Source organism: Engraulis encrasicolus, unplaced genomic scaffold (genome assembly GCF_034702125.1).
Source record: "Engraulis encrasicolus isolate BLACKSEA-1 unplaced genomic scaffold, IST_EnEncr_1.0 scaffold_176_np1212, whole genome shotgun sequence".
Taxonomy (NCBI): domain Eukaryota; kingdom Metazoa; phylum Chordata; class Actinopteri; order Clupeiformes; family Engraulidae; genus Engraulis; species Engraulis encrasicolus.
In genome coordinates, this window is record NW_026945307.1 from 34,826 (window position 1) to 46,983 (window position 12,158).

The 12,158-nt window shown below is 41.5% G+C and overlaps 1 long non-coding RNA gene across 1 annotated transcript; it reads left to right on the top strand.

Annotated features, from left to right (window-relative positions):
• The first annotated feature begins 10,088 nt into the window (after window positions 1-10,088).
• Window positions 10,089-11,929, top strand: LOC134442568 (uncharacterized). Its single transcript, XR_010033400.1, has 5 exons — window positions 10,089-10,187; window positions 10,479-10,519; window positions 11,057-11,145; window positions 11,492-11,636; window positions 11,806-11,929. It is a non-coding gene; the product is annotated as an uncharacterized LOC134442568 (long non-coding RNA).
• The last annotated feature ends 229 nt before the right edge of the window (window positions 11,930-12,158 follow it).

The following is a 12,158-nucleotide window of genomic DNA, read 5'->3' on the forward strand; positions in this document are numbered from 1 at the left end:
GAACCACTGCTCTAGACCCCTGTCAGCTTTCAGCTGTAGGGGTTTATCTCGCTAGGCTAGTACCATATCCTAATTCTGTTCCTTCAGATGGGAATAACCTGCACCTCTTAGTCCCCAAGGAACCAAAAAACATCCTGCAGTGGAGCTTGGAACATCAACAGGAACAGGAACAATGTAAGCAGATGTCCTCTTGGTTCACAGGCGTTAAACGTTTTAGCAATGACCAAAAAAAGTATTTGCAAAGAATGAGCTGTTTTTTAAAAAAAGAAGAGAAATCACACATCATATCCTAATTCGCTGTGCTTTCAGCTGAGAATGAGCTTCGCCCCATGGGCCAGGGATATCCTCCAGTGGATTACAGGTCAAGATCATATCCCCCTTAATGCACACGAAAAGAGCAAATTTGTAATCACAGGTGTCACGGGGATGATTTGGTCTTTGGATACGAGACATAGAACCAGAATGTAATTGTGTGCCAACTATGATTACGGGGTTAATTGAAACAAACGATTGCAGGTGAGGAACAGGGTGGGTGCGAGAGGTAGGGGGGTAAGAAAGTACACACAAAAGAACTAGGTTTGTTCAAGACATCAGGCTCTTACGATTTAGATTTTTGTCGATCGATGGAGAAAAAACACGTGAGCGGGAACTTGTCACGATGTGGGTGTTATTAAAACAGCGCATTTAAAGTCGGCCACAAATATGAACGAGACGATGAGCTTGCACCAGTTTGCGCTACTAACAACCTCGTGTGAGGAGTGGGGGGACAGGCATCGAGGAGGAGCTGAAGTGGGGACCTGCTCAAACTTGTGTAGAGGTTTGAGACAAGACTCGTATACACACGTGAGTGAGTTGTTGCCCAACCAGTTCATGGGCGGGTGACCTCGGAGACAGTCTGCAGACGAGCGTTGAAGGGGATAAGCAACTGCAGAGGTTGCAAGATCTGACTGCAGTCGCATTCATCCCGTGATAGTTTGACACCATGTGACATGTCACCTCATCAACGCAACATCACCGAAATGTTGAAGTTTGACAGGAAATCTAACCATCATGCAGCGCTGTCTAAATGCACATGCATGCGTTGATGACCAATCACTTAAAGGTTTTTTTTGGCCAGGCAGCGAGCATGCTCACTGTGTCCGCGCGAAGCATCCTGGTTAGAATTTCCGTTCACGACGCAGCATAAGGGAGCGTCGCAGTCATGTCACATGGCGTTAATCCATCGCAGGAACAAAAGTTTTGCAGCCGTGCAATACCAGAAGAGCAAGTGTTGGGCAGAAGACCTCCTACATGTCTGCGGTGATCAGTGTTGCCAGATTGGGCTGTTTCCCGCCCAATTGGGCTGCTTAGTGAAAGTGAAAGCGTGAAAGCCCATTGGGAAACTCCAACTCCCATTGTCTTTGTGACACAGCACACTGCACACTGCACAAAACGAAATTGCATTTATGCCTCACCCGTGCAAGGGGGCAGCCCTCAGTGGCGCCCCATGGGGAGCAGTGCGGTGGGACGGTACCATGCTCAGGGTACCTCAGTCATGGAGGAGGATGGGGGAGAGCACTGGTTGATTACTCCCCCCACCAACCTGGCGGGTCGGGAGTCGAATCGGCAACCTCTGGGATGCAAGTCTGACGCCCTAACCGCTCACCCATGACTGCCCAAAGGATGGGCCGTGGATTAGGATGGCCGTGTGGGGGTAAAAACTTCATTTAGCAGAAAAAACTGCCCAATATTTGCCATAGAAATCAATAGAATTGGGCAGGATTTTGTGCTTCTAGGCGGGAGTTGAGCATTTTTTGGGCTAGAAATCATCAGCCTCATCTGGCAACCCTGGCGGTGATTGGCATAGATCAATCTGGCATGAATTGCAGGTGTAGCCCACATGTTTGTGAGGCAGTTCACTCGCTGTTCCAAGTAGGAAGCAGCGTATTTTTATGTCTTGGGGGGGAAAAAAAACTGTCAAACTTGTTTGGCAAGCATTCAAAGTTCTGCTACTGGAGCCGTTCTGGATACGGTATTCCGATCCACAGCAAATGCAGTGAACGCACGCTTCATTGATCCGAAGTCATGAAACTTCCTGAGCACCCTTTGATACCTTTTGAGTATTCCATGGGCGGTCATCACTGCAATGAAAAGAGAAAAACTTAATTAGTACAACTTGTTGGGACTTTCATGCCTTCATTAGTGACAGGAGAGTGAGAGAGACAAGACTTGGCAATATCCTAATCAGGGAACATCGCACGAAATAACTCCCCGATGTCCTGGTTGGAGTTCAGAAAGTGGTGCTTTATCGCCGTGTTGAGGCACCACAGAGCCTCCGCCCGCAGTGTAGCATTGCCTCCCACTCCCAGCACGATCCTCATGTCTTGAGTTGGTTCGACGGCTCTGGTCAGTTCTTGCAGCGGTGCTGTCGTCGGTATGGCACTAATGCTAGCACTAGTGCTGCTAATTGGCGAGTTGACGGACTGCAGCTGTCCACTGCCGCCCACTCCCCTGACATGTCTGTCAGATTTGGCGTTACCCCCCATCCAGTTGACATTAATGGTTTTAAGACATACTTTACAATTTCCGGCGACAGGCCTTATCCAATCTTTGAACTCTGAATCCTGTAGCCAGGCTTTCGAAAACTTGCATTCTCCCATTTTCAAAATAACGTTGGGCCACACGCTAAAAATCCGAGGAGATCCACTAGCACTTCTACCAGCCTGACAAATATGCGAGCGAAGACACTAGCGGCCATTGAATACAATGAATTGATATGACGTCAATATCATTCGTCTTTTTTTGGAAGAAGCGGCGCAGGCAAGTAATGCTTTCTTTATTTTATTACGCATACTTCATCAAAATAAAAAAAAGTCATTGTCCAAAAGAAAAAAAAACATACTCTATAAAATGAATACCTTTGGACCAAATTTTTCACAATTTAAGGCCATTAAATTTTGCTTTTTTGATTAATCACTTTTTAATACTTTTTAAAACCGCGCGGACACCCTGGTTATCCCTTTATTTGTCCACGTTAAGTAACTGATATTGCAAGTAACATACCACAATCGGTATGAAAACAGCTACATAATAATGTAAGGAAAACCAGCTTAGCAAATTCCAATGTTTGGGCTTGCAGCTTGTGACGGTAGATAATGATAGCCTTATCCCGGGTGTTTTGTGGAACTAGATGTCATTGCACAGTTCTTTAATGAGTCATGAGGCTTATCTGGGTGGGTTTGTGACATGAAAAATGACTATACTGTGTATTTATGTGACCAAGTACACAGCTAACTTTCAGAAACAAAAGTGGGGTCCATTTCTCGATTCTTGTCATTGCTAACCTTCTTAACCCTGTGAGACCTGAACCATGAAAGCAATGAGAGAAAATTCTATTTTTTTGGAATTTGCTTCAATATTGGTCCCTTATAAGAAATGTAAAAAAAAAACTCAAAATTTTGTTAAGGTCACTGAGATATTTAATGCATCATATATGATGCATCAGGCTTTAAATGAATGAAAATTTTAATTTCATGACCATTGAAAAATGACTTTTAATGCATTTACAACTTTTTTTTATTTAAAAAAGTTGTCAGACAATTTAATTTGAGGATTATCTTTAAATATTTAGTGAGATCCTGCCATTTTTTTTAGCCTATCCTTGTTTTAGCAGGATCATATTTTACATTTCCCACAGCCTGGTTGGGTAATTTTTTTTAAATCTATGTGAAAACATAGCTGATCGAATGCTTAACAACCTATTTATGAGTGTAATATAGATCATTATTCATTTTTGATGTGGAATTTGAATATATGGGTCCATTACTACAATTGGACCATTTCTCCATTCACTTCAATGCATTTTTTACGAGATCATAATTTCAAAATTTTGTATTACATTTTCAAAATTGCAAGTAAAGTTGTTTTACTTCAAGACAAAGATATTGCCTCAAGAAACAGGTTTGTGTGTTTTGTTAAACGATCGTCGTGGTATGCTTTGTAAATTTCCCTATGGAGCAAATGCATTGATGGCTTACTTCCTGCCACCGCCGGATGGTGCTTATTTGTTTCATCAGTTTTAGCACGATCTCTCTGCAACACGATGTAAAAATATAAACTGTTCCTTGATTAATTGCACAAAGCAAGTGTTCAAATTAAAGGATGTAGAGTTATATTTCGGAAATTTGTACACAAACCTTTTGCAATTTGACGATATCTCAGCGTCGGTCAGGGAAACCGCTTCTACTCCATTTTTGCATTTTTCGCCGAGCTGTGATCAACTTGTTGTTGACCGCTGCTCTCTTGTGGCGGTTTCCGTGTACTGCAGGACGTTTGGAAATGACACGCAGGATGTTTTTGAGATGGATTTTTTTTTTGTGTCAGCGTGGAGAGGGCTTTGAATTTGATGCATCAAATATGATGCGTCCGGCGCGATAGGGTTAAGACCGTCTTACCATTCCCTTGGATTTAGTGGTGAGTGTCGCTGTCGAGAGAGTTGAGTCGCTCGTACGAAGGACTTTGCTAACGATGATAACAAAGACGCTTTCGAGAAACGGGCCCCTGGTTCGTTTCAGTTGATGCAATGTCTCGTCTGAACAAGACATCAGTGACACACTGTTTTAAGCACATTCCATACCTGGCCAAATCTTCAATTATTGAGACCATAACCAATAGCCTATGTTGTATAACAAGTCATGTGATATTTCTGGCTAAGTTTCTGCCGAGATATGAGGTTTCATGCTAGGGATTTCGCATTGTACCCGAATAGAGAATGCTATTATCTCAGCTCTTTTTGCCACCCAGCATTTCTGGCGCATGTGCAGCTTTGCGCACAGCGTGTTTACAAGATTCACCCATAAAGAGTGCTCATGGAAATTATGCTGTGACACGTGTTTTATTAAAATGTGAAATTTTGACATGTGTACCCTTGTCTTCTTATGTAAAACATATTTTCTCCAAAAAAATTGAAGCGGTTAAAAAAAAGGGGGGGGGGGCATCTTATATTCAGGATTGTCTTGTAGGGATTGCTTGATGTTCATGCCCATGTGTTGTGTATGTTGTTGCTGGTCTGTGGTGCGAGAAGGATGGGTGATGTTTGTGTGCCGATGTGGCTCTTTGCTGTGACACATTACAAAATGTGGGTCTTGGTCTCCGACTGGTTGGCCACCCCTGCACTAGGTCATTAAACACATTAAGCACACTTCGGCAGGTAGCAATGAGCCCAATAACTGCACAAATACACCTAGCGCAACAAGAGTGAGGCGAGCGACGGAAGTAATTGACTTTGTATTGAGTCGTGCGACGAGAGCGACAGTTTGAAGTTGAAATCCTTTCAACTTTCTATGACACGGTTCGGCGACCAGCCGCGACAGTAAATGATTGTATAGAGGTCAGTGACCACAGCCAATGGGAATTTTTGAATGCTTTGCCTTCTGCTTGTAACTGACATACTGTAGTCACTTCAATCGCGACGCGATAGGTGTATTTTTCTCCTAGTACCATTATATTTCCAGAGCGAGTAACCACAGCTGATGATGCAACGCATTCGGCAATCTACTTTTGTGGACTTTTGCGTCAAATAGTTGGCTTGACCGTAACTGTAGATATTGTCAAGGTAGTAGCTTCACAAAACACATTCTGCAGACCTTTCAAGAATACACGAAGGGCTTTGGACACTTCGGTTTATGTGTGGATACCTTCAACATATTACGAGGTACGTGTGACGTTGTTTTGAGCTGTGCAAGACTTTAAAAAGCTGTGTTTTTTAAATGTGTGTAACCGCCGAGATATGATGCCCGCAATCTATCACATTGCATAGCTGATATGGCTAACGAGGCTAACGTGATATTATCAAACTTTCTCAAAACGCATCCTTTTGCCTTGATTTTGCTCTAGAGTGACTGTATTTCATCTCAAACATGCAAAAATGAGGCAAACTTGTTCCAACTCCGGATAAATCCTTTAATGGCGAACTTTCTACACACAATGGCAGCCATCTTGGATTTGCCACTAAATATCAAGGAAAAAAATGGAAACAAAAAAAACACCAAATGGAAAAATCTATATGAAATGTTCCAAAACTTACATATGGACCTATACTACTGGGCATGGAGTTCAACAGAGCCTCACAGGTTGCCACTGGAATGCTCTTCCGTTCCTCCATCACAACTTGACGGAGTTTGTGGATATTTGACATATTCCGCTTCTCCACCCTCCGCTTCAGGACGCCCCAAAGATGTTCTATTGGGTTCATGTCCGGGGACATACTTGGCCAGTCCATCACCTTCTCCCTCAGATCCTTCAGAAAAGCTGTGGTCATCTTAGGAGTGTTTGGGGTCGTTGTCATGCTGATGGAACACTCTCCTGCGACCCAGTTTCCGGAGGAAGGGGATCATGCTTTGCTTCAGTATTTCACAGTACATGCTGGAGTTCATGATTCCATTAATGAAACACAATTTCCCAACACCAGCTGCACTCATGCAGCCCCAAACCATGATATTCCCACCACCATGCTTGACCGTTGGCAATGAGATTCTTGGTCTCATCAGACCAGAGGGCATGGTTCCAGTAAGCCATGTCCTTTGTTGACATACAGCGCTTCCAGTTAGCATTGGCACCCCTTCATTTTATTTACAAAATGTGCAATATATCCACAAATAAATGGAAATACAAACAACTTTTACCAACATGATATTTTAATTGAAGGTCCAAAGATATTTAGAATAGTAAAGTGTTTTTTTTCCAAATGCATTTTGTAATTTCAAGCAAAAACATGAAAAAGAGCATATCCATGAATATTGGCACCCCTCCTTAACACGTTGGTTTCACACCATTAGACGGCAATAGCAGCCTCCAAAGGTTTTGGTATTCGTCTACAAGCTTCTTGCACTTCTCTGGTGGCATTTTGATGTGTGGGTGGGAGACGTGACGCCTTGTTTTTTCGTAACATTGGTTTAAAACCTACAAAACTGTTATTTTTCCTTTAAAAAACAAATGTCAATGAAAGAAGATGTGGTACATTATGTTTCATATTAGTCTTAGATGAGAAACATTTTTGTTAAGATTCATGTAAAGGTTTATATGTCAAATATCCTGCGGTGTGACTAACATTAATGAAACATGGAATATAATATATATATAAATTAACCAACAACATTTTGAATAATGTATAAAGCATTTGGCATGATGGCATAAATATTAACTTTATATTAAGATATGTGAATGTGAAAAAAACTCAAGACAGTAATATTAAATACAAGTTCAATTTCGTAACACAAATTGCGTCCTGTGGGGTGACATGTATGTCAATGTTTGTGAATGGGCAGCTGCAAGGCCAACTACAAGGGTCTTAAAGACTGGCTCCTAACAAGTCAGTACCTCAGTTATTGGAGAGTGCTGTGGAAGTTTAAGGTGACTCTTAACCTCTTAATATGTCTTCATATCGCAATCTTTCTGTCACGCAATGCTTAGGTTCATTTTATGGTGTCCTGTGGTGTGACTGCTCTTATAGGAGGAAAAAAAGTTTTTTTTATGAATGAAAACACATATTAAGATTAAACACAATATCATTATCAATTTAGCATGAGCTCAGATGTCAGTCATGTATACAAAAAGATTAAAATGGCCATAATGCAGTGAATTCCCTGTGGTGTGACTCCATTTTCCTGCGGTGTGACATGCCTATGCAATGTGTTGATTGCAGGACACATTTTCCCAAAAATGGCAAAAATAAGGTGAAATTCCACAGACCACTAAGTGCTGTATTTTTTTTCTATTTTTATCCATTTTTTTCAGGAATTTGATTTTTTTTTTTTTTTTGCATTACGCCCTTAAACGTCAACCACCCGTGTGCATTTGGATGTGTTCTTGGGTTTTTGTTTTGCTGAAGTGAACATAATCTTCACCTCAAACCAAGTGTTCTTGCACATGCTTACACATTTTCCTGAAAATGATGATACCTGTGATGCCTGTCATGATACCTGTGATATGGCCAAAGCCTCCAATACCTAATGCATCAATGGGGTGACATAATATTATGGATCTGACACCTTGATGCTTGATTTTTGGTAGGGTGTCCTTTTCCTTAAAGGGACACTATGCGGGATTTTTACAAGTTTGTAATTGAAATTTAAGATACCCATTAATAAATACAGTCTTTTTAAACCCATTTCACATCCATCCCGAAATCTAAGTATTTTGTTGTAGCGAAATATAGCCATTTCTACCTACATAAAAAAGGGGATCTTCTCCTGTGCGGCATCCATCTTGAACTACGGACCGTCTGGAGGACAAACAGTATTACAGCCACGCCTTTTCGCCGTTTTCATAAATCCGACCGTGAGCATGACCCTGACACAGCAGCGGCAGCAGCATTGGATTCAGTACTCTACACTCGGTTTGGATTGTAGCAACTTTGAACATAGACAACAAAATGCAAGACCACACATATTCCAAGATGAATGAGCAAGCAACTCCCTCAACTAAGAGAAAAAGAAGAAGGACTCTCGACATAGACAGAAGTCGAAGTAGTAACAAAACAAGATTGAACATCGGAGCTTCGTTCCAAAGGTGGAAAGAGTTGATGCAGCAGAGGGGGATAACTAGGAATGCTGAATTTGCAGCCTTGCTTCTGGACAAGTAGGTTTACATGATTTGTACGGTATATCAACCTTGAATTCAATGTTCAAATATTTGATCAGTGCATGACCGTGTAATAATTACTAGCACTAGCTCTACCTGCAAGCAGACGGTTTAACTGGGCTAGGCTAGGCTAGGTTACGGTGAAGAAATAGCCCGCTGATTTGGCCATCACGCGCACTAATGTATGTGATATTGGTCTCCTTCGGTCATGTAGCTTACATTCTCCTGAGTGTAAGTGTAATGCTGGTTTTGTTTAGCGTCATGTGGGCCATTATAGATAGCTTCATAGTCATGAACTATTGTTTGGTGTAATAGGCACCCACTTGAGATGAAATGCAAGTAGCTTGCCTTAGCGAATCTGAAAGAAAAAAAAACGGTGGATACTGCTCAGATCATCCCTTTTTGCTACACACGAATTGTGTTGGCATACGATAGGGAATGCATTTCACAATGACATTCTGGAAATGTGTCTAAAGAAATTTTCTTTTTCTGTCAAAGTTACGAGAGATGGCTGGCAACCATTGATTCAACTCCCATGAAAGAGTCTCACTCTCAACCTAAAGTGCGCCAGTATCCGCAAGTGTCAAGCATCTCAAGCGGAGCCGAGCAGTAGTGAGTTATCAAAACACACCCTATCTATGCTGTGTTCTCTATCTCTAACGTGTGAAGATGACAGGCCTAATGAATGTCCTTATGTATCGTACAGGGACGAACGCTTGACGGCGATTGCTGAGGCAGAAGAGATGGCAAGTCTTGAGCAAAGGTATGCCGCGATAAAATTGATGATAAAATTGATGATAAAATTGGCTTCATTATTGGTCTCCTGTTCTTCATTTATGTCAAAACAGAAATTTACTATATAATCACAAGTATTTCTTTGGTTTGTTTTTTGAAAGCTTGCTTGACATGAGCTTTGCAGAGTCTGAGCTGGATGAGGATGCCCACAATGACCCCAGGGAGTTGTATTATTCAGATGCAGAGACGTACAAGTATGTGTGCGACATCATTCAACAAAAAACAAATGCTGTACTAGATTGATGGACTGCCTTGATGTAAAAATGAATATCCCCATGAGACTTTAGTGACTCTAATCTGAAACTCTCCCATGTTCTTCCTACATAGACTGGGTGGTGCACTGAAAGGAGGTCTCTCTATAGATCATCTCCCTATTGTTGGCTTGGATGAGACTTTTCATGATCTGCCTGAGGATGAGGATTGTCCAGATGACCCATTGCCCAGTGTAGACTGAAGGCCAAGACAGTCTATCTTGCTTAGTTATCGAAATTATAATTACCCTGCAGGAGACAAGCCCATTTTTTAACAGAAACTGTATAACATCCTTAGTTTCACATTGCCGGTTGTTTCCCACTCGAAATGTTGCGTGTTTATGAGGAAATTGTGATTAATGTAGCGAAAATTATTACTAACGTGTCCTGAGGTGCGGTCCAATCCAAAGGCCGGTTGCTACACATCCACCAATGGCATTTTCCGGCGAGTTAACGTCACACCAGGAAGTGAACGTTCTCGTCTTGTGTGAACGTGTGAAGTCTTCACGGAGAAACTTTCAGGTAAGACTTCATAATGTTTCATAATGACTACACATTTGATATATGTATTTCAATTGTTGTATTGTTGTAAATCATTTTAATGCTACAACTCTTTTCTGCTGCCATTGTTGTTGGTCATAACGTCGATGGTCATGTGCCAGCTGCCCAGGATGATATGGGGGTATTGGCAAACAACCTTCTGCCTTTAGATCAGGCCATTTCATATTTGTCTCTAAACTATGGAGGCCAATTTCATGTCATCGTTCCTTTTAGGAGTAATGTTCTCCCTTGTGTTGTTTTCTGTCATTGCAGATGCGATGTCCCAACAAGAATCTGCCAGTAGGCTACCACATGTAAGTACACACACTCCCAGTATAAGAAAGCAAATTTACATCAATCAATACATTGTGCAGTTTAAGTCTGTTAATGTGACTATTACCGGTCAAGTAGGCCTACCCAGATTGTGCAGATGTAAGCTTACCACTCTGTTGCGGATAAGCACATTTCTCCTTGGGAACTCAGAGCCTTGGAAGTACTGTAAATTGTCTTGTGAATGTGGTCTTTGGTAATTTTTCAAATACTACCTTTACAATATGCTTCCTGATTCCAGACCTGAGATCCAATTCCTCTGTAAAGCTATTATTGTTATATTTAATAAAATACAAGACTATTGTCCATATCCATGGCTGTAGCATACAGGTCGAGTGCCATTCAATGAAATATACCTCATTCAGTATCTATTTACTGGATATTCATACCATGCTGACATTTTTTAACCCCAAAACCTGTCACTAATATACAAGTTCAGCTACTTATTAAAGTTGTTTGCATACAGAATGGATATTGTTCTCATTACCCTCCATGTGCCTTTTTTGTACCTCTCTGAGCAGTACACCTCAGCAGGCACACCAGAGAAGGACCACTCCTGGATAAGGATTTGAGCTACTGTCACGACTGCCATCTACACTATATTACACACGTGAGTCATTATCATAAGCCTGGTTCTAGCAATCCATAGCCTTGCCCTGTGTGGCTCTTATGACGTGAAGATAAACAAAATGTAACCAAGTGATTTGTACAAATAATGTCCCAAGCATAATAAACCTAACACATCAGTAAGTGAGACTGAAATTAGGCCTACACTTAGATGTTACAGTTTTTGTCTTGTGAATGTAATCTTTGGTACCTTTTTAAAATACTACCTTTTACATTATGCTTCCTGATTCTATACCTAAGACCTATTTCCTGAGTCAAGCGATCACCCTCATAATTTGTGTATAGTAATAAAATATAACTGGCACTATATCCATGGCTGTGTGTTTCAGGGCAGCAGATGTGGGAGGTGGTGATCAACGTGACTCGTGAGCAGGTGGAGGACTTCCACGGCCCCGCAGACTACTGCTTCCTGTGTGTGGCCTGGAGCCACCTGAGGACCTCCAAGAGCTGGCAAGGACACGGTCCGCATCGCCCGTAAGTTTCATCTGTCTTTCACGGCTTTTTGTTCATAACATCATAATACAATTAGCTACAACAGGCAGAACTAAGCATTTTATTCAGAGGCCACTGGGCCTTTGTTCTGACACCTGACTATCTGAACTGTCTAAAATAATTTGTCAACCCTTTCTCTTGCTCTTTTCAGAACATGGACAAACAGGGTGCCCATCATCAGCTGCTGTGACGGGCCTTCCATGGTGTTGCTGTGATTATTGCAAGGACAAACAAAAACTGTTTTGTTTGGTTTATACAAACCAAAACAATATGTAAAACTACACAATTTGTACTGCTAAATCCTGCAATTGTAAGTAGTTATTAAGTAATGGCTGTGTGCATTTGTATAAGTAGTAAAAGCAGCATATAAAAATACATTACACATACGTAAAGCCTGTTCTGGCCTTTTCTGTTCAGCATTATGAGAAGTCAAATGGTAAAGGCATGTTAATATACAGGTCTCAAGCACAAGAAACATTGGGATGATAATAGTAAGTGTTTATT